The sequence below is a fragment of the Empidonax traillii genome, unplaced genomic scaffold (assembly GCF_003031625.1).
Source record: "Empidonax traillii isolate 1590-97213 ecotype Southwest subspecies unplaced genomic scaffold, ASM303162v1 scaffold206:size1282135, whole genome shotgun sequence".
Taxonomy (NCBI): Eukaryota; Metazoa; Chordata; class Aves; order Passeriformes; family Tyrannidae; genus Empidonax; species Empidonax traillii.
In genome coordinates, this window is record NW_020955399.1 from 629,051 (window position 1) to 648,816 (window position 19,766).

At 39.2% G+C, this 19,766-nt stretch overlaps 1 protein-coding gene across 11 annotated transcripts in view; it reads right to left on the reverse strand.

The window, feature by feature from the left end:
* Nucleotides 1-19,766, reverse strand: part of CEP170 (centrosomal protein 170) — a 103,441-nt gene that overhangs the window by 77,474 nt on the left and 6,201 nt on the right. The window contains exon 2 of one of the 11 annotated variants that reach the window (XM_027887276.1): nt 8,647-8,691. The exons of the other annotated variants lie outside the window; for them this stretch is intronic. The gene's annotated coding sequence lies outside the window, so the exon portion shown is untranslated. The remainder of the gene's footprint in view (nt 1-8,646; nt 8,692-19,766) is intronic. 11 annotated transcript variants of the gene reach the window in all.

The window sequence follows — 19,766 nt, forward strand, 5'->3', positions numbered from 1 at the left end:
TATAGACAGTACATGGAGAAGTACATTGCACTCCAAAAACTTCATGAAAGCTTGCAGTACTTTGAATGCGCTACTGTGTTAAGTACTCTGGCTGGAGTATTCTGAGCAATACAAACATGAAAGATGCTTCACTGTTTAGGAGATACAAAAGTAAACAACTAGGTGACAGATGCAAAATCATCAGAAGAAGTGGCTCTTTGCACGGTGTAAATTTATGTCATGATAATTCTTCCAGTGAAATGTTATGGACACTAAAAGGTTACACAGAGTTCAAAAAGCCATTTTTTTCTTTCATGAATGCTTATCATGCCTGGTAAATGGACTGACCCCTCTATCAGCTCAGGAAGAGCATGTGCTGTGTATTTTGAAAGGCTGAGAATATGCTCTAGTGAGGTTTCGCTACTGTCCCACTCAATAACCTCTCTTCCTTACCTACCCTTTGTTTACACAGAACAAGATACTGTGGATACTGTCACAGATGGACTTGTCTTACTCCAGTAGAGACTACAGTTTTCAGATGAGGTATTTACCAAAAATACTTCTACCCTGGAAAAAATGAATTTTAAATGCTTTATTGAAGCATTTTGTCTTACTAGTCTTTCCTAAAATGTCAGCATTGTCTGGTAATCTTTAAACAAACTAGAAAACATTTCATCAAGACTTGATCATTCAAAGCAATACTTCATTCTAGATACCTGGAACTTATTTGCTGAGACATCTATTGCAGCTGCAAAGTATTTCCTTTTCTGTAGAAAAAACAGCATTTTATAGTGAAGGACTAAGGATTTCAAAAGGCAGTAACCAGACTGTAAGAATGAACATGTGGGTAATAAGTCATTTGAAGCAGATGATGCAGCAAGAGGGAAGTTGGCTGCATCATCCCTGTAAAATAAATCACGCCTAAGAACTGAGGCCCTGCATTATGTAGCCAAAAGATGGGTGTAACCAATTTCAAATGTCCAGAGAAACACTGTCAAGATTATAGTTTTGATACAGTCATGCTATTGTAAATAAAAGTCCTTATTAAGCTCACATTTGAGTAATCTACAGTTTACACTTTTTTAATTTTAATTTTTATTCATATATAACTGAAAACAGTTCCAATTAAATTATTAGTGAATAATGAGGATTCAGGCTTACAGAGAAACAAAAAAATTAAATTTAAATTAAGTGTAATATGTCTGAAATTCCACCTTTTAAGCACTGCAGTCCTCCAAATTAAGGCTAAAAATAGTCTAATTTTAATGGTACACAATTATCCTATTAGTGTACAACAAATTTCACTTATGAATATTTTAAAATAACATTAAAAAAGCCCTGCATGAAGCTGGGACACAATAGTGACAAGGTTGGAAGCCTGTTGGAGGTGAAAAAGATCAAGAGGAAATGGAGACAGCATATGCATTGTGGAAAAATCAAGGAAAAGAAGAGATTTCGTTTGAGGACTGGAAGAACAACCCTGTCAACACCACTGCCTGTGATAATTCCAGTGTCTGAGGACTTTGTCATGGTAGCTTTGTTAAAATCATAAAACCTATTAGTAGGTTGTCTCTCCCATTTTTCCCTCATGGACTTGAAGCCTAGCAGGCAGAGAGACAGTGTTCCATTGGTCAGTGTACCAGGTGGTACTGATCAATCATGTTTTCCCTGGTTATCTCCTCCCTTGTCCCTGCCTCCTAATGTTTATTCATTTACCCTCATCCAACCGATGTTAGTGGATTTGCATGCTCTGCCCCATCTCCACCCACCTTCCAGACCCTTCTCTACCTAGCCCTATAAAACCCACCATTTTGTTTGTGTTAATAAAGTTGGATCAGCCCTTGGCTGTGAAGGTGTTCAGACGTGTGCCTCTTTCTGGGGCTGTGTCACAGCTTGAACCTAACCTTCCAGCTTCCACCGCTAGCTTTCACCGAACATCTACAAGCTAGCCACAAGAAGCCCTGACGCTGGTCCGCTCCTTTCCCTTTTTCAAAACTGTGACAAATGGAGCCCAACGTGTGGGGCTAGCTTGTAGGCTCTCTGTTTCAAGAGGATCTGCATGGCTTCAACTGGGCGACAACTGCAGGGGTGTACAAGAGACCCTGCAGCTCCAGCAGTTTCCCCAGACGAGACTGGGCATCGCGTCCCCCCTCACCGGTCAGCGCAGGCATTCGTCGGGAGAGGTGAGCGTCCGGGGCATTCCCTACCCTCCGTCCCCACGTCCAAACCCCCAAGTTCTTTAATTCGGCTGTACCATCTCCAAATTATGGGCTCGGCACTTCACCAGCCAGAAGGGCCGCTTTATGAGAGAATCCGTGCCTTGATTGAAATACACGGCCACAAGTATGATAAGGCTTCGTTAAAAGCACTGGCTACTTGGATTCATTTACATAAAATCTGTGTCCCTGAAGAAATAACTCTCAAACACTGGGACAAAATTGGCTCTGCAATGTGGAAAGCTGAAAAAAAGGGGGACAAATTAGCCGGGAAAGGATTAATAGCATGGAGACTGATTTTAATGCTACTGCAAACCAAGGAAAAAGCTGCTCAGATGAATTCTACCCCGAAAGCAGCTATTCCCCAGTCTCAAGATGGCGGCGATTGTGCTCTTCTTGCTGTGTCACCTTCACCACCCTACAAGATGGAGGGCAATACCACATCGGGTGCAGGGAGGCAAAATGGCGGCGGGGACTCGGATCACTGCATGAATGGCAGCGAATTACCCTGCATCAGGAGACACCACCTTCTCAGACAGCTGCAGGAGGGAGGAGCTAAGGGTGGGGATCATTGTGAGGGTGTGGGGGTGGACCCACCAGCATACACCTCCCACCGCATGATGTCACCAACACCACTCTCCACCCACCAGAACATCACATCAGCCACTCCCCTTCCTTTCAAACATGGCGCTGACCACGCCCCTTCTGGTCCCCTCCAGAACTCACTTTCCGATTCAGACCTAGTAAACATCCTAGTAAACATCATGGCGCCGCCCACGTACCAGGGTCTGAGGCCTACCCATCCTTACCAGCACCTCACACTGACACAACACCTGTACCCTCCTATCAGCCTCCGCTGATGCCGCACAGGCCTGCTCCAATGGCCGAGGAGCAGGACCTGGTACCACCTGTGGCTTTTCGACAGCTTTTCCTGAAATCCCTTCAATCCCAGTATTCACTTTCCACTCAAACCACTACTTCATTTCATCAGCCATCACCTAAAACACTCACAACATCTTATACACAGACATCATCCACAGAAAACATCACTGATGCAGAGGAAGAGGAACAAGCTCGCATCACTACACCACCTCCTCTTACCAGTATAATTAAGCAAAACACAAGCCACTTACACCTACCAAAAGGCTTACCTTCAGAAAAGTCTCCATCACAGCATCTAGTACGCAAACATCTACACCTTTAACATCTACTACAAAACACACTGAACATAAAAGTACCTCAGTATCTGAGGCAGGCACATCCACCGAAGATACTGATGACACACACATTTTTAGGGCTACCACGCCTATCCAGGGCCAGTTAACACCAGGGCCCAGGATAGATGTCACACACCAGGTAGTGGAAGCACATGAACGTGCTCGGAAAAGCTTTCAAGACCAAGCAATTTTGGCAGGAGATCTCGAAATGCTTCATGCCTTTCCAGTTTACACATCTGACGGAGGACCTCCTGAATGGAGGCCCTTTTCCTACCCAATCATGAAAGATGTTCAAAAGGCTATAACTGACTACGGGTTAAACTCACCTTTTACTATGGGACTTATGGACTCCTTTTTCCAAGGGTTCACTCTTACACCTAATGACATCCACTTCATAGCAAGGGCCTGGCTGCCCGTTATACAATACTCTGCCTTTGAAGCAGAGTGGCGGGCACTAATTAAGAAACATGCTAAAGAAGGTGGGAATTTCGGAGGTATGCCTTATGCACAAACAGCGGACATGATGTTTGGAGAGGGCAATTATTCATCCAACACAGAGCAAGCTAGAATACACAGAGAGATCCTAGATAAGACCAAGGATCTTGCATACAAGGCCATCAAGAAGGTAGCAAAAGTTACTACTCCAACTCCTTCTTATGCCCTTATTTTCCAGGGGGTCAAAGAGCCTTTCTTAGACTTTGCTACCAGACTAAAAGAGGCAATACAAAAACAAATTGCAGACGAACAATCACAGGAGGTTCTCTTTAAGTCTTTGGTGGTGGAGAGGGCTAATGAGGAATGTAGAAAACTCCTCAGGCCTCTAAAAAATCCCACCTTGTTAGAAATGATAGAGGCATGCAGAAATGTTGGCTCACCACAAGAAAAAATCAGACTAATGATGTGTGCTGCCCAGGGAAAATGTTTTAAATGCGGTCAATCTGGCCATCTTCAGGGCAACTGCCCACAATCTCCAAAACCTAATTGGCAACAACCAAAATTCAATTGTCAACGATGTGGCAAGGGAAAGCACTGGACCTCCCAGTGCTGATCCCTAACACATCTTAATAATGAACCATTGCCACCTAAATCTCCAAATTTACAAAATAAGAGAAAAGTCACCTTTGCCACTCCTCCTCCATCACAAAAAGACTTTAACACTGACAATCAGGGAAACTCCCAGGGGAGCGCCATCAGGGGCGCTCAGACACCAAATGCCTCCCTCCAACATCAGTGCCACTGCCAGCCCAGCTTCACAAGGACACAATCTGACTCCAACTTAACGATACACAAACTCCATTAAATAATATCTCCAAAATACCTCTCAGCTTTTCTGATCCCTCATTATCTAGTTGCTATGTTTTTTATGGGATTGCTGGATTAAGAAATCTGGCTAAGGCTGCACGTGCACCTGAAAATTTTTATTCCACTGATATTTTTGATGGGCTGCGGTTGCCCTCGCTTCCGAATTGGTTAAAACAAGTATGTTTAATTTGCCTTTCTGCATCTTTCACTTATCTCTCTTCATACCTAAAAGGAGTCATTACTAAGCATGTATTCACAGTTCATTTAAAAAACAAGAAAGGAGGAGATGTTGGAGGTGAAAAAGATCACGAGGAAATGGAGACAGCATATGCATTGTGGAAAAATCAAGGAAAAGAAGAGATTTTGTTTGAGGACTGGAAGAACAACCCTGTCAACACCACTGCCTGTGATAATTCCAATGTTTTAGGACTTTGTCGTGGTAGCTTGGTTAAAATCATAAAACTTATTAGTAGGTTGTCTCTCCCATTTTTCCCTCATGGACTTGAAGCCTAGCAGGCAGAGAGACAGTGTTCCATTGGTCAGTGTACCAGGTGGTACTGACCAATCATGTTTTCTCTGGTTATCTCCTCCCTTGTCCCTGCCTCCTAATGTTTATTCATTTACCCTCATCCAACCATTGTTAGTGGATTTGCATGCTCCGCCCCATCTCCTGTGAAGGTGTTCAGATGTGTGTCGTGTGTCTCTTTCTGGGGCTGCATCACAGCTCGAACCTAACCTTCCTTCCACTGCTAGCTTCTTCTAACATCTACAAGCTAGCCACAAGAACCCCTGACGCTGGTCTGCTCCCTTTCCCTTTTTCAAAACTGTGACAGAAGCCCTATGTTGTCCACTATTTGCCCTTCTAAGTTCCTGTTTCCAGCTGCTAAAATATTTGCTAAAATTTAGTTTATTTTCTCATACAATTGCCTAGTATATTTGGGGAAATTTCTGAAGAAATTACTCAAACATTTCTAGAACAAGGTTAGAGTAAGATATTCTATGTTGCTACCTTTAAAAAATACTAGCAGTACCTCATGAAATGTGGCAGGAGACCCTAGTATCAGTTTGTACCTTGTCCTATTGCTCTTGTGCAAATCTATCAAAATGCAGACAAGCAACAGGCTTTGGAAAACTTACCATGTGTATATCCATGTGTGTATCAGTTCAACAAGGACAGATGTAAATTCTGTCAACACATCTGCCTACACAGAGGTAGTTGAAGAAAATTGTGCAGCATGCTGGGTTTTTTTTAAAGTTATAGTGCCAGTTAGACCTAAAAAGAGGGCATCTTTCCCCAACATTCACAATTCATCTGCTGTTGAACACAAATATGAGAGTAGAAGACCCAGAAGATGAAAACACCATCACATCTGACAAGACACTTGAGCCGGAGTTAGGCAGACTCTGGAATGAGGAATCAAGAAAGGTAAACGTCAAATACAAGCCGTGAGAAGGGAGAAATAAGAATTGAGGGTACTAATGGAGTCAGTAATGACTGGAGGAGACCTGAAGTTGAAGCAGGTAACCAAAGAAATGCTGTCAGCAAACAGCACCCCCTGGGAAAGTGCCTACCATGACTACTTTACTGACTATTGAATGTAATAAAATATACCCATGCCAGCAGATCTAATTTTGACTGAAATAGAGAAATCTATGCCAAAGAAAGAAAAGACCAATCTGAAGGTAACTTCAACTCTGAGAAGATTATTGTATCCATATAACTGATATTAAAAAGTAATTTATAAGTATAATTGATTTCAACCTAGGAAATTCTAAGTGGAAGACAGCACAATAATATTGTCTACTCTGGAAAATGCTTTTAAGTGGGGTAGTACCACAAAGTGTTCCATGTGCAATCATAATTAACCTACTTACATACATGCATTAGAAAATAACCTTTAACTACATCACCACATATTTTAATCAGGACTCTATCATACTCAGCTTAAAACAAAGACCTTAACAGTCAATTAATCGGTGGTTTTTTTTTTCCTCTCTTCATCGATTAGCCTACGCCTTATTTACTGCACATTACTAAAAACCTTTCGTGAATTATTAACTTTTGACTGACTTCACTTGCCATGCTCATCACCACCACATGAGAAATTCATTAACACTTACAGTAAAATCTCCACAAGTATAGAGGGTTTTATATAAATGGGGAACTGTAGAGAGCACATTTTAACACTAAAGTATCCTAGTCTTGAATATTTAAGTTCCAAAACCATCAGTACCTAGTTTTACACAACACTACTGTTATGTTCAAATGGTCTCATTTATTTCTGTTACAACTCTGAACACCTAATTCATTGGCAAGTAAGGTTAAAGCCACATGCAGAGTGGTTAGAAAATTAAAACCACTTTTCCAGTGTAAGGGAATATGGCTCCTCTGCTATCATATGACTATAAATACAGGAAAATAATTCATACTCTAGGATAGCTTCTAAATATTTAGCCATTAAACTATCCTTGGTGCTTTCACAATTATCTGATCCTTTCACTGATCACACTGCTGTCAGCAGAGAAAGGGACACAGAGGGCTCCACAGACAACAGCCTTCTGGTTGAAAGTATTCTCCCCAGTTTCTATGGCTAGTACATCAAGTGAATTCATTAATAAAGAGGATATCTTGTGCAGGGTAAACCCCCCCCCCAAAAAAAACCCCAAAAACCCCAAAAAACTGGAATTCAATCTACATAAGCCATACTTCATGCCACAGTAGTGTGCAGTGCTACTCCCCCAAACCCTTACATGAATAAATACCCATCTAAATTGAAACTGTTTAGGTTAATGATCAATAAAAATATTTCTGGAGGAATTTAAAGACCTTTTTTACACACTCACAATGTACTTCACAAATGGAAAAAAGAAAAACTACAGTGTTGGCCATTGCTTGCCAAGCAACAGGGATCAGCTATAAAACTACAGCACAGTGAAAAGACACTATCTGAAGTAATCCTTTGGTTGAATCAAGTTGCATCAAGTTGTCAAGGTACAACACTTTTCTCTTTGAGGCTTGGTTAATGTCTAACATAAGCCATGGTTAGCGTCATAACAATATCCACAAAGGTTAATAAAAATATTCCTTTAAAAGGTTGTTTAAAAAAAAGTTAAAGGAAGCATAAGTAAGGTAAATTATACTTAAAACCACTAAAAGTCTTCATCATAGGAGAAGATGATCTCACATACTTAGGAAAAATTACAAACACAATTCTAAATTTTCAGCAATCATCCAACAAGCCAGAATTGTTATTTTCAAATATTTCACTGACTGGAAAATTCACTTGATCACATCCCTCTAGAAACATTCAAATCCTATATACAGTCCTGAACAAGAAACTGTTCCCATTTACACTGATATAAAGAAATATCAATATTAGTTATAAACTTCATTAAAATTTTATGTAATTATTTGAAAGATACACTGACACAGCAGTAGAACTGGATGGCCAGCATGCAAATAGGTAAAGTGGAAGAAAATAGGTAACCCAAGTGAAAGAAAAGTGAAGTATCCATTCAATTTACTTTCCTTGCTCAAATGGGGAAGAAGAGTACAATTAGGATGACTGTCCATATCACTAAACCAAACCATCTCATAAAAATCTCAGTCGCCCTTGGTCTGTTGGCTTCTCTTTTGAACTTACTAAGGTTTAGCTGACAGGGCTGAATGACAGCCTTGGGTGTTCATTCTGCTCCTGAAGTATTTGACCTGTTCCACCTTAGTTCAAATACCCAAATGTGCACACAATTTCTTGAAAAACAGATTAGAAAATCATACTCAAGCCTTATACAACGTTTAAAGTGTCATTTTCAGTATACATTGAAAGATGTAATCATGATTAAAGTCTATAGAACAAGGGAACCACTGAGAGCAAAGAAACTCTCTTAAAAACTACTCTTGTACTAAACTCTGCAAAACAATTATCTTCTACATTCTCTGCCCCTCCATGCTTTTAGTCTTTTTGTTGTTGTTGTACCTAGAGATGGAGGAGGAAAAAAGGGTAAAATAAGAATATGTGAATCTCCTTGAATCTTAGTCTGAAAAATCTTTTGTTTACAAAGAGAGAAAACTGTTCACTTGCAACATCTGCTAAATCCAATATTATAAAAGGATTTTTTTGAAAGCTCTTTCAAGATTAGGAAGAAGAAAAAAATTAGATATTATTCAGCAAATGAGAAACAAAAAACAGACTAAAAAATTGCCTTTATAAAGCATCAGGAGATCAAGCTAAGTCATACCCCTTGCTTCTTTTAGTACACATCCTACATAGGTAAGCACGTTATCTATATTGCCTACCATAAAAGACTAACTAAAACAAGAAGAATCACAGAGTTGTACCAAATCAGTAAAGCAACAGCAGTGTATTTCTCAGGCAGTCTGTGGCTAGGAGAACAAGCATGAGGGGAAAAAAAACCCTCAAAAACCTAAATTGGAAAAAAAAGGCAAAAACCTAAATTGGAAAAAAAAGGAAGAGACTTACAGCCACACCTTCTGCTTTACAGTGGTGCAACTGGAAGGTAGAGGCTGGCCCTCTGTCCATCTATCTGGTCCTAAGATTAGATTATCACAGCGGACTCCTCAGCATCATTTGAGGGAAGAATCATTTCTTCCTCATTTTTAATGACAATAAAATTGTAATTAAATAATAATAACGTAATTAAAATCAAATCCTTCTAGCTGTGAACACTCTAAGGACAGAGAGATATTTTTCTCCTGTATTCAAGGAAATTGAGATCTCTGCAGAAGGGACCCAGATACTCTTCTTGCCCTACAGGTCACCCCATACGTCTGATGGAATAAGGACAAGAGAGAAGCTCAGGAGGCTGTTGCCCTCTGTCAGGCAACAAATCTGTCCTGTAATGTTGCTGCAGCTCTGGAGCTGCACAAGCATCCTCTCCCTCTGGTCCAGGTCAGAATTAGATCCATGTCTATTTTATTGCTGTGACACACGGGAATAGCTGTCAGAACAGCCACTGAAATAGACTCCTTTTTCTGCCAACAGTGCAGCTGCACTGAAAGTTGCTTTGGGGTTTTGATTTTGAGGGACAATGACTTAAGAAACATTATCCTACTCTGTTTTGGATGTAATAATGACAAAAAAAAAAAAAAAAAGCCTGAGATCTTGTCCTTTGCTATTATATAAATACTGACATACAAATACTGCAAAGAAAGGTACAAAAAATAAGGCTTACTTGATGGCTATCAATCATGTCACAGCATGCAAAAAGATATACTCCACTATTTTTTCCTACTGTTATTTCATGTGGGCACCAGTATTACAGCCAGGAACAGCCTGAGGAATATCAAGAAGGATTACCAAGCCATGGGAGCAGTGGTAAGGGACAGGCAGTTTTTACATCAATATTCCCACAGGGAAAATCAATAACTGGTTCCACAGCCAGAGATTTGGCTGCTTAAGACCATGGGACTTCCTATGAGAAACCTGGTCTGCTGGGGTCTATCTGCCAGAAAACGTGAAGAGCATCTTTGGGCACAGATTTGCCAAGATGGTGAAGAAGCCTTTGAACTACAGTTTCCAGGAAAGCATCACAAAGACGTGGTGGGATGGCTTCCCCGACTGGTGTGTTGGGATGGAAGGATACAGGCTCTTTAGGAACAACAGGTAAGGTAGACAAGGAGTCTCAATGACCAGCACAGAGCTCCACCTGGGGATGGATGAGGAGATGTGGTCTTCTATAAACAGACAGAAGCATCCTCACATTCACATGCCCTTGTCCTCAGCCCAGTATCTGTTTGAGGGATAACACAGCAGGGCACAAGCAATCCAGGAGGTTCCTAGAATGCACTGATGATAACTTCCATCTCCAATTGATAGAGAAGCCAAGAAGAAGAGGTCCTATGATGGATCTTGTTCTCACCAACAAGGAGGGGCTGGAGGGAAATGTAAAACTCAAGGACAGCCTTGGCTTCAGGGACTCCATGGAGGAGTTTGAGATCCTCAGGGCAGCAAGAAAGGTGGACAGCAAATTCACTGTCCTGGACTTCAGGAGAGCAGACTTTGGCCTCTTTGGGGATCTATTCCTTAGATTACCACAGGATATAGCCCCAGAGAAAAGACGGGCCTCAGAAAGCTCATTATTATTCAAGGATCGCCTCCTCCAAGCCCTAAAGTGATGCATCCCAACAAAGAGGAAGTCAGGCAAAAATGCCAAGAGGCCTGTGGATGTAAAAGGAGTTCCTGGAAAAATTCAAAACCAAAAGGGAAGCCTACAGAGGGTTGAAGCGAGGACAAGTAGCCTGGCAGGAATACTGTATGAGTAGCTAGAGATCAGGTTAGGAAAACTAACACCCTGATAGAATAATGTGTGCAGCGACGCCAAGGGCAACAAAAAAAGTTTCTGTAGGTATGCCACAATAAAAGAAAGACTAGAGAAAACATGGGCCCTCTCCAGATGCAAAAACAGGTTACCTGGAATATGGAGAAGGTTGAGGTACTCAACAACTTTTTTACCTTGTTCTTCACCATCAAGTGCTCCGGTCAACTGCTCAATCACAGAAGGCAAGAATGAAGAAACACCTACTGTAGGAGATGAGGTTCAGATTTAAGAATCTAAAGATGCACAAGCCCATTGGATCTGAAAAAAGTCCTGAGGAAGCTGGCAGGTGAAGCAGCTAAGCCACTATCAAAAAAAAAACCCCAAAACCCCCACCAAAACAAAAAAACCAACCAATCGAGAAGCTACCAAGGAGGAAAAGAAACCAAACACCACAATTCCTAGTAGAAGCTAGGATTGTATCAAGAACAGCAGATTGAAACAAAGCCTTCACCACCTTGACAAAAAATAAAATACTGTGTAATCTTTACAGAGAATACTGTCAAACAAGCAAATTCTTAAGACTGATTAGAAAATTTTTCATGAGACTGGTACGGTACATGAATATAGTCCTACACAGCAATCATAAGCCTTTTTAGTTTTAAGTTATCCTGTTTAAACAGTAAAAGCATACTTTGTTATTGGCCACTAGGATAAAGCCATTAAGACTCTAAAAAATGTTCTTATTTTATCCTTTGGTACCAGACAGTAAGGATATTTTGTATTTATTAAAGAAACAGACAGCTCATTTTGCATTCCTAATCTTTACAACCATAATCAAAAAATCATTTATCATGAACGTAGTTTTCTGCAGCCTTACTACACTGACAGGCAGCACCTTTCAAAAGATGCTTTCAATAAATAGCTACAATACAGGCTAATGACTGCTTATAAGAGTAGCTTAATTTATGTTTAAACAGTCAAGTGTTCTTTTTTTTGTCCATCACTTTCATTCAGACAAAGGAATTGCATAAAAGAAACTATTTTGAAGTTTTCCTATTTGACCATAACCAAACGAGGTCATCTATCAAGAGATTAGCATATCAAGTATGCTAATAAAACAGTTCATCTGATAAGTAGCCTTTAGATATGATCGTGGCAAACAGCCCAAAGAAATCATAACCAAACTGTCTTTGGGAAAAAGCTTCCTGTAATGAAAGCTACAGAAATACTTCCTTCCACCCCAACTGTGTATCAGACTATACTATTGCCAAGATAAGCAAAGAGGGAAACAAATAAATACATAAATAAATACAAATCAGGCATTTCATTCAGGCAGAATGCAACCTTAAAAGAAATAGTTATCCTGCTCTTCCACTTCCTATTCTCCCTGCCTCCATCGTGGCATATTCCAAGTGATTTTGTAGGCTGTGTGATCAGGAGGTTTTATTTGCATTGGCCAAGTGCTGACCACAGGCCTGAGCACTACTGAAAACACAAAAAGCACTTTGCAAATAAAACTGGACCTCCTAACCTCCCAAGGGTGGTGATTTCACTTTCCCCAAAATTGTGAAATATATGAGGTTTAGTCAAGTTTACTCAAGATTAAATTACTTTCAAAGCAATGCAAATTTTTTCTTAATACAAGGAATTATTTTTTTTGTGGGTATGAAGATAAGTTTACTCTGCAAAGAAAAGCATCTATTGAAGTAATTTTAACATCTGTCTTTCCACTTTCAATGTAATTTTACTTCCTGACACAACACATAAGTACACAGAATATGAAAGTGGAAGTGACAGAGGACAATTCTTGATATCAGTGTTACTGATCTCCTCATCCATCCATAGCATTACAGATATACAACTTCAAAAAGCTAGTCAGTAATTGTTCTTTGCTACATCTCCACTGCAACATGCAAAATATATTTATCATGCCAACGCAGGCTCCACACAAAATATTTGATACATTCTATCCTCTCCCTTATGGAATGCTTTGGAGCTTTTTACAATTACCCTCAACAGCCAAGTCCACAGATGTATTTTTCTTGGAAATACACTGAGTTGTTTGTTCCAAGATCAGTAACAAAAGCAGTACAGTAAAAAAAGCAAAGAAGCTAAAAAAAAAAAAAAAGTTGGATGTACTTATTTTACAAAGCAACCAAAGGCTCAAAATTTTGCCTTAAAATTGTAAGAGATGATTGCTCTAGGCAATCTTCACTGTCTGAAGTACATGCACAAAGCCTAAAAATAATATAAAAGCTCACTGATTCTGTGTCATGATTATGTTGATCTACATGGGTATTCTAAAAGTATTTAATATCAGGACAAGCTTAAAACCCAGATTCTTCAAAAACTTGTATGGTATAAAGAGATCAAATTTTTTGTTCAGCATTTTTCAAACTCAGATAAAAACATGGGACTTGATTTTTAAGATCTCTTCCTTGAGATTCACATAAAACAGAGCAGAACAAGGCTTAAAATGCCTTACATTTTAATTATTTGCTTGGTTCTTTAATAAGATCCCAAGTTGTTCAAAAGAAATCTAGTCTTGCAGTTTGGAGCATGTAACTTCTTTAATGTCTGTGTCCTCCCATCTCTTTCCTTCACATGAAATGGAACTGAAAGGCAACAAATAGAACAGAAACACCTTCTCAGTGTATGATCACATGAAAACACCTGCCAAAAGAAACTGTTAAGAATTTGGCAAGACACAAAGCAGGATAAAAAATTTGCATAAATGACATGAATACCCTTTGGTTTTCATGATTAATACTACTTATTGCCAAGATTTTAAAGCAGTCTGTAATTAGTGCCTAGCAAATGGCTTTCCCGCAGAGAAGCTGTTCCACATCTGCTTGTGCTGCTTACTCACTCCTTTCTTGTATGCAGCCAACAAATGGGAATACAGCTACTAGCATGGTAAGTCTTAATTCTCTTTCTTCTACTATCTCTTATTTACTAGATGTGATCAAACAGCTTGTGAATTGTCAGTATAAACTTTCAGAATTAACAATTAGTGGGAATATGCAGCTTGACGTGTTTACGCAAGGACTGATAGATTACAACCCCTCACCTAAATCACAGTCAGAAGCTCTCACTGCTAAGTAGACTATTTTCATGTGGACCTTTATAAGTTGGTTTAAGAATGACTGGGGATATAAACTTGATTTTGTACTTCAGTGAATGTTTTGCAGAATCCTACAGTAAAAATCTGGTTAACTTCAGGATATTTGAAGACCAGCACAAAACGCTTTTATTTGTATCATATTATAGATATTTTTAAAGCCTATTAAATGAATGCAAGTGTGTCTTTCAATAGACAGATATCTCGACTTCAAGTTGTTCTGTGGGAGGAAACCCACATATATTTTCCTTTGTAAGATTAATAATGTTGCTTTTAAAAAAAAATAAAATAAAAGGAAGAGATGTGAAAGGGGAGGCTAAATGGGAAGAGCTCCAAACTCTACACACAATTCTCCAGGCACTGAACCAAACATGAGGAAGTGGTACTGTAACCCCATCCACAAAAGGGGATCAGGTCATCCCTTTTGCCTGCACTTCAGTGAACAAGTTTGGAGGCTTGGATTTTGACTATTTTAAGAACTACGCACAGTTACTACACAAGTGACTCATTTTAGTCTCCAACAAAAAGATGTCACTGGAAACTTAGTTAAGCTCAGCTCAATAAAAAGCAAAAAAAAAAAAAAACACCACTGTCCATGCTGCCACAATAGAGAAATAATCTTCTGGTTTCCCAAAAATATTTTAGATCATTTTAAGATGGAACTAAATATGGACAAAAAGCATAAGAAGTTGATTAAGACAGATCATTATGAGTTCCCTTTTCAAAGGCTGGAACAATGCACATCCTGAGTTCTTTAAATTACTGTGTTTCACAGAATCTCACAATGGGTAAGGCTGGAAGGGACCACAGCGGTCATCTGGTCCAACTTCCCTGCTCAAGCAGGGTCATCCTAGAGCACATGGCACATGATTCTGTCCAGACAGCTCTTGAATATCTCCAGTGAAGGAGACTCCACAACCTCTCTGGGCAATCTGTTCTAGTGCACGGTCACCTGCACAGTAAAAAAGTTCTTCATGTTCAGGTGGAAGTTTCTGTGCACCAGGGTTTTTTAATTATATTCTCCTTCTACCTCACAGTTAGCAATTAAAGCTCTTACTGAAACCATTTTTAGTTACCTGAGGAAATGATGCTTACAGTCTACTGGCAGACCTGAGCTCGCATTTCCTTCGTGCTCTCTCTGCCCTTGCAAGGATATTTGCCATTCATGTTATTTTTCCCACAGATTATTACTGTTCCCAACCAAGCCCACAAGAGTGAGTACATGTGCATATTGAGGTTAGGTACAGTTTGGGATACAGGATACAACCGTAAGAAACGAGACATTACTTGTTCTCCTGCATACATTTTTCTCTCCATTTTATCTTAATAAAATTGCTTTACTTCGAATCTAAAGCAAGGCACTTTCCCAATGTTGGGCAAATTCAGAAGTGTTTTTTTCCCCTTAGCCTTGGCTGTACAAGCCATGTACAAGCTATAATAAGCTACAGGAAGTGAGAAAGAAAATACAAACATATTCCCTGTACTTGATCCCCAAGATTAACAGGTTGAGCACCATCCCATCCAGGCACACAAACATTTTTAACAGTGCATTCTTGTGGCATTGCAAGTATAAACACACAAGCACCATAATGGATTAAAGAGATGTTTCAATAATGGACCAACCATGTCTGCCAATACTATCACAAAAGTTGAGCTCTTACAGTCAGAAACAGCTGCTCTAGAATGTACCAGTACCTACAATTTCTTTCGCAGATAGAAAGGCAGATGAAAAACTAAAGAATACTGAACAATCACAACAAAACAATAATCTTTTATTTTTTGTATTTTAATTCTAAGTACTTACAAAAGTTCTACGAGCAACACAGCTCCAAAGACTGATTTTCATTCCAATTTTATCCTCAAGTTCAAAGTGCTTTGCAGATGTTTTTGCAAGTTTGGTGAGAGACAAAAAACACATTTTATTTTCAAATTCTCCACAACTTCTAATATCAGAAAACTTGATAAAATTCTAGTATATCCAGAATTTATGAGAGTGAAGCAGCCTCTGACCAAGTTTTACTAGCTGAAATGAGGAAGCTGGCAGCTGAATTAAATTTTAAGTCTAAATATAGGAGCAGTATGGGATGTGAAATTTATAGTGTGGCACGTCTTCCTTATTAGCAGCTCCTGCATATGCACTTGTATTGAAGCAAATCTCAAGTAGCCTACTTTGTGTGAAGTACCTTGTGTCCCCTGCACGTGCCACACAGCAGGAGTTACTATACAAAGTTAATATGTACAACACTTATACACAATCATAAGTTGTTTGCATGTCCAGAACATCACTGTATTGACTTCTTTTCAGCCTTAGTGTTGAATACTCAATTGACAGGCAAATGAGCAGTTTTAAGCCTTATCATATAAATGCTAAAGTGAAGAAGCTGCAGTTCCACATCAGCCAAAGCCAAATTGCTGTCAGGATCCCAAACCTCTTGCACTGCTGCAGCCACAAAGTCATGACTCCTCCCTTTGCCTTGGCTGCAGGACACACGTGGCTGTGCTGGGCTATTTCAGTGTTCAACCAGTGACAGAATAACTCCTGTGCTCTTCTCCACTCCCAAGAACAAATAAATGATGCCCAGAAGCTACACAGTAATCTAGCACCAAAGTAAAAGGAGTGGGGCCATGCAGCTAGGGGTGGGAGAAAAGGGAAGAACAGGGCAGGACCAGGACAGACAGCAGCCAGGTCTGCTTAGGCTGCCACAAGAACAGACAGCAATTACACCAAATCCATCTAAGCCTTACAGGGCTTCTTATATTTAAACAAGTCTACAGTAACTGTAAGGACTATTAATATAGAATCACAGAATGGTTTGGGTTGAAGGGGACCTAAAAGATAATCTCGTTCCAACCCTGCTCCATAGACAGGGACACCTTCCACATTGCCCAGGGACACATCCAGCCTGGTCTTGAACACTTCCAGGGACAGAGCATCCACAGCTTCTCTGGGCAACCTGTTTCAGTGCTTCACCACAATTCTTATTCAAATATAAAGTTGTTTTTCGTATTTATCCATTACAGATTAAAACTATATACTTTGTAAAAAGTTTCAGTATTTTTATTCTGTTTTTTCACTTGCCTTGACATGTTTTATAACACATCCCAATCCAATGATCAAATCTTTAGCCCCTCCCTTCGTGATGCATTAATGCAGTCTGTCTTCTATATCTGATTTAGATCAGTGACCCCAAACCTGAACAAGTATCTTGAATAGAAAGAAAGGAAGAATTCCTATGGAAATAACTAAACAAATAAAACAATACACGGACATTATTGAATCTTTTTTTTTTGATCAGTAGCATTGTCCCTCAAAAACGACAATAGACAAAAATAGCAAAGCATAATGCTTTTCTTGGTTTTGGAGTGAAACGGCACCAAAGAAAAGACTCACAAAATCCAGGAACTCAAGGATTTTAATCTGCTAAAACTAGTCTCCTCCCATAGTGATGTTTGAACTAATTTTATTAATTGCAGTAAAAAATAACATTATGGTTTGTTTTAGGTTTTTTTGTTTGTTTTTTACTAAATTAAAGATTTCTATTTGCCTCAATTGGACAAGGAATGACTCAGGACTTCCTGGTTCGTTCTCATATCTTGATGGGTCATTTTTTTTACTGCCACCATACAAAAGACTTTACTATATGCTCTAGGTTGCCCAGATAACAACAAAAGGAATTCATCTTGTTAGACATTTCAGTAAATACCCAGTAACACTAACAAAACCAACTAAAAATGGTTGTTGCATGGGGTAAACGAGATAAGTGAAATTTGAGATCATAAAAGCAACATCAGAAACTCTAGCAGAAAAAAAACCTCCTCACTTCTTAAACTAGAACTTAAAGCATGATGGCAAAAAAACCAAACTTTTAAACATTTCAACTGTGTGGAGGTTTGAAAGGTGGTTGCTGGACAATTTAGTTCTTAGTTCTGTTACAAATGCTAACCTCCTCAAAGCAAGTAACCAGGCAGCACTCAGAAACAAACTACGTGCAATGACAATTCTCTAAGAGTTCATTTCAAACCAGATTCTGGAGTATCAGTCTGCCCTAGGGGGAACTTGACTGTTGCTATTTGCAGCTTCAACAACACAACACCTAACATGTTTCACTTTGACAGCTGAAGGTGCCAATAAGTATGCTAAAGAAAATGCAATCAGGCCACAAAATTTGAGAAAAGCAAGGGGATATGTTTAAGGAATGGTAAGAAAAATACACGTGCAGTATGCAGGCTAATTATATGTGATTTAGAAGTTGCAAACACCGGAGAAAGAAATATTTATTTTAGGAAATAAAAAAGACAGTATTGGTTAATGATAAGCAATAAACTTCCTACAGCAAGCTAAAGAACATAGTACAATAGAATTGAATTGGGCCTTGCACTGTTATGTAAAAACAGATCTCACCATACACACAAGTCACTTGCAGTACCTGAAGATCCACTGACTGCACTGAGACCTGGGGCAGACAGAAACTTACCCATGCTTAAAAAAGTCAAAAATAAAATTCTGAATGACAAAAAAGAGACAATGAAACAAACAGAGTACAGAGATTCAGCACAACTTGGTAAAGTATGATTAATGAAAAGAGCAATGTTTTCTGAAATGGTTACCTTGTTTAATATATTGTTACTGCCAAACTTCAAAAAAAGAAGTTTATGATGTCTCTGGACTTTCAAGTGATTGATTCAATCTATGTCCAAGCTTAAGTTCAGCCTGATTTTTTTTTGTGTGTAAATGTAGTTTTCCATTGCTCACTCTTGGTGTTCTTCATTCTAGTTTTGTTTTGGTTTTGGGAGGGGTTTTCTTTTAAATATTTATTCTTTTTTGCAATACTCCTCCTGACTATATCCAACTAGATCTTTTCACTAATTTCAGCTTTGTGCCAGCAACATTATCTTTCTTACTGTTCTTCAGCTAGGATGAAAACTAAAGAGAACAAAGCCACACCGTACTGTTTACGAAAGAAGAAAAAAATGTTAACGTTCATCAGAAGCCTCTCTGCAACTCCCCACAAAACAAGGGGAGACAATTCCCTATATCAGGACTGTTTTCAACAGATGAAAAATGTCCATATGCTTCCATTTTTCAACTGGCATTACAGACCTTGATGAGTTTATGCCTCTTTTAGATATGCTTCACAGAATGTATCTGTAGGATCGATATTGGTCATGCAATTGCAACTCTTAAAAGAGCACTGAGAAAGAAAAAGTTTCCCATAGGATTATGTGAAACTATTATATTATTCTTAATATATTAGGACGCAGCTGGTCTGAAAGAATCATTGACTGGTTTGGGTTGGAAAGGACTCCCCAGCACTGGCAGGGACATCTTACACTAGACCGGGTTGCTCAGATTCCCTCCAGCCTGGCCTTGAACATTGCCAGGGATGGGACAGCTACAGCTTCTCTGGGCTCACCACATTCACAGTAATGAATTTTTCCTAATATCTAATCTAAACCTTCTTCCTTTCAGTTTTAATTCCATTCCCCCTTGTCCTGCCAAGAGATAATAAGGTGTATTTAGTAGCAGATTATTAGGATTTGATTATTTAAAAATATGCTACAGAATTTGTGATCAAAATGGTAACAGATAAAAATAAAAACATTCAGTTTAACAAATAGGCATGAACTACGGCATACTTAGAATTAATTAAT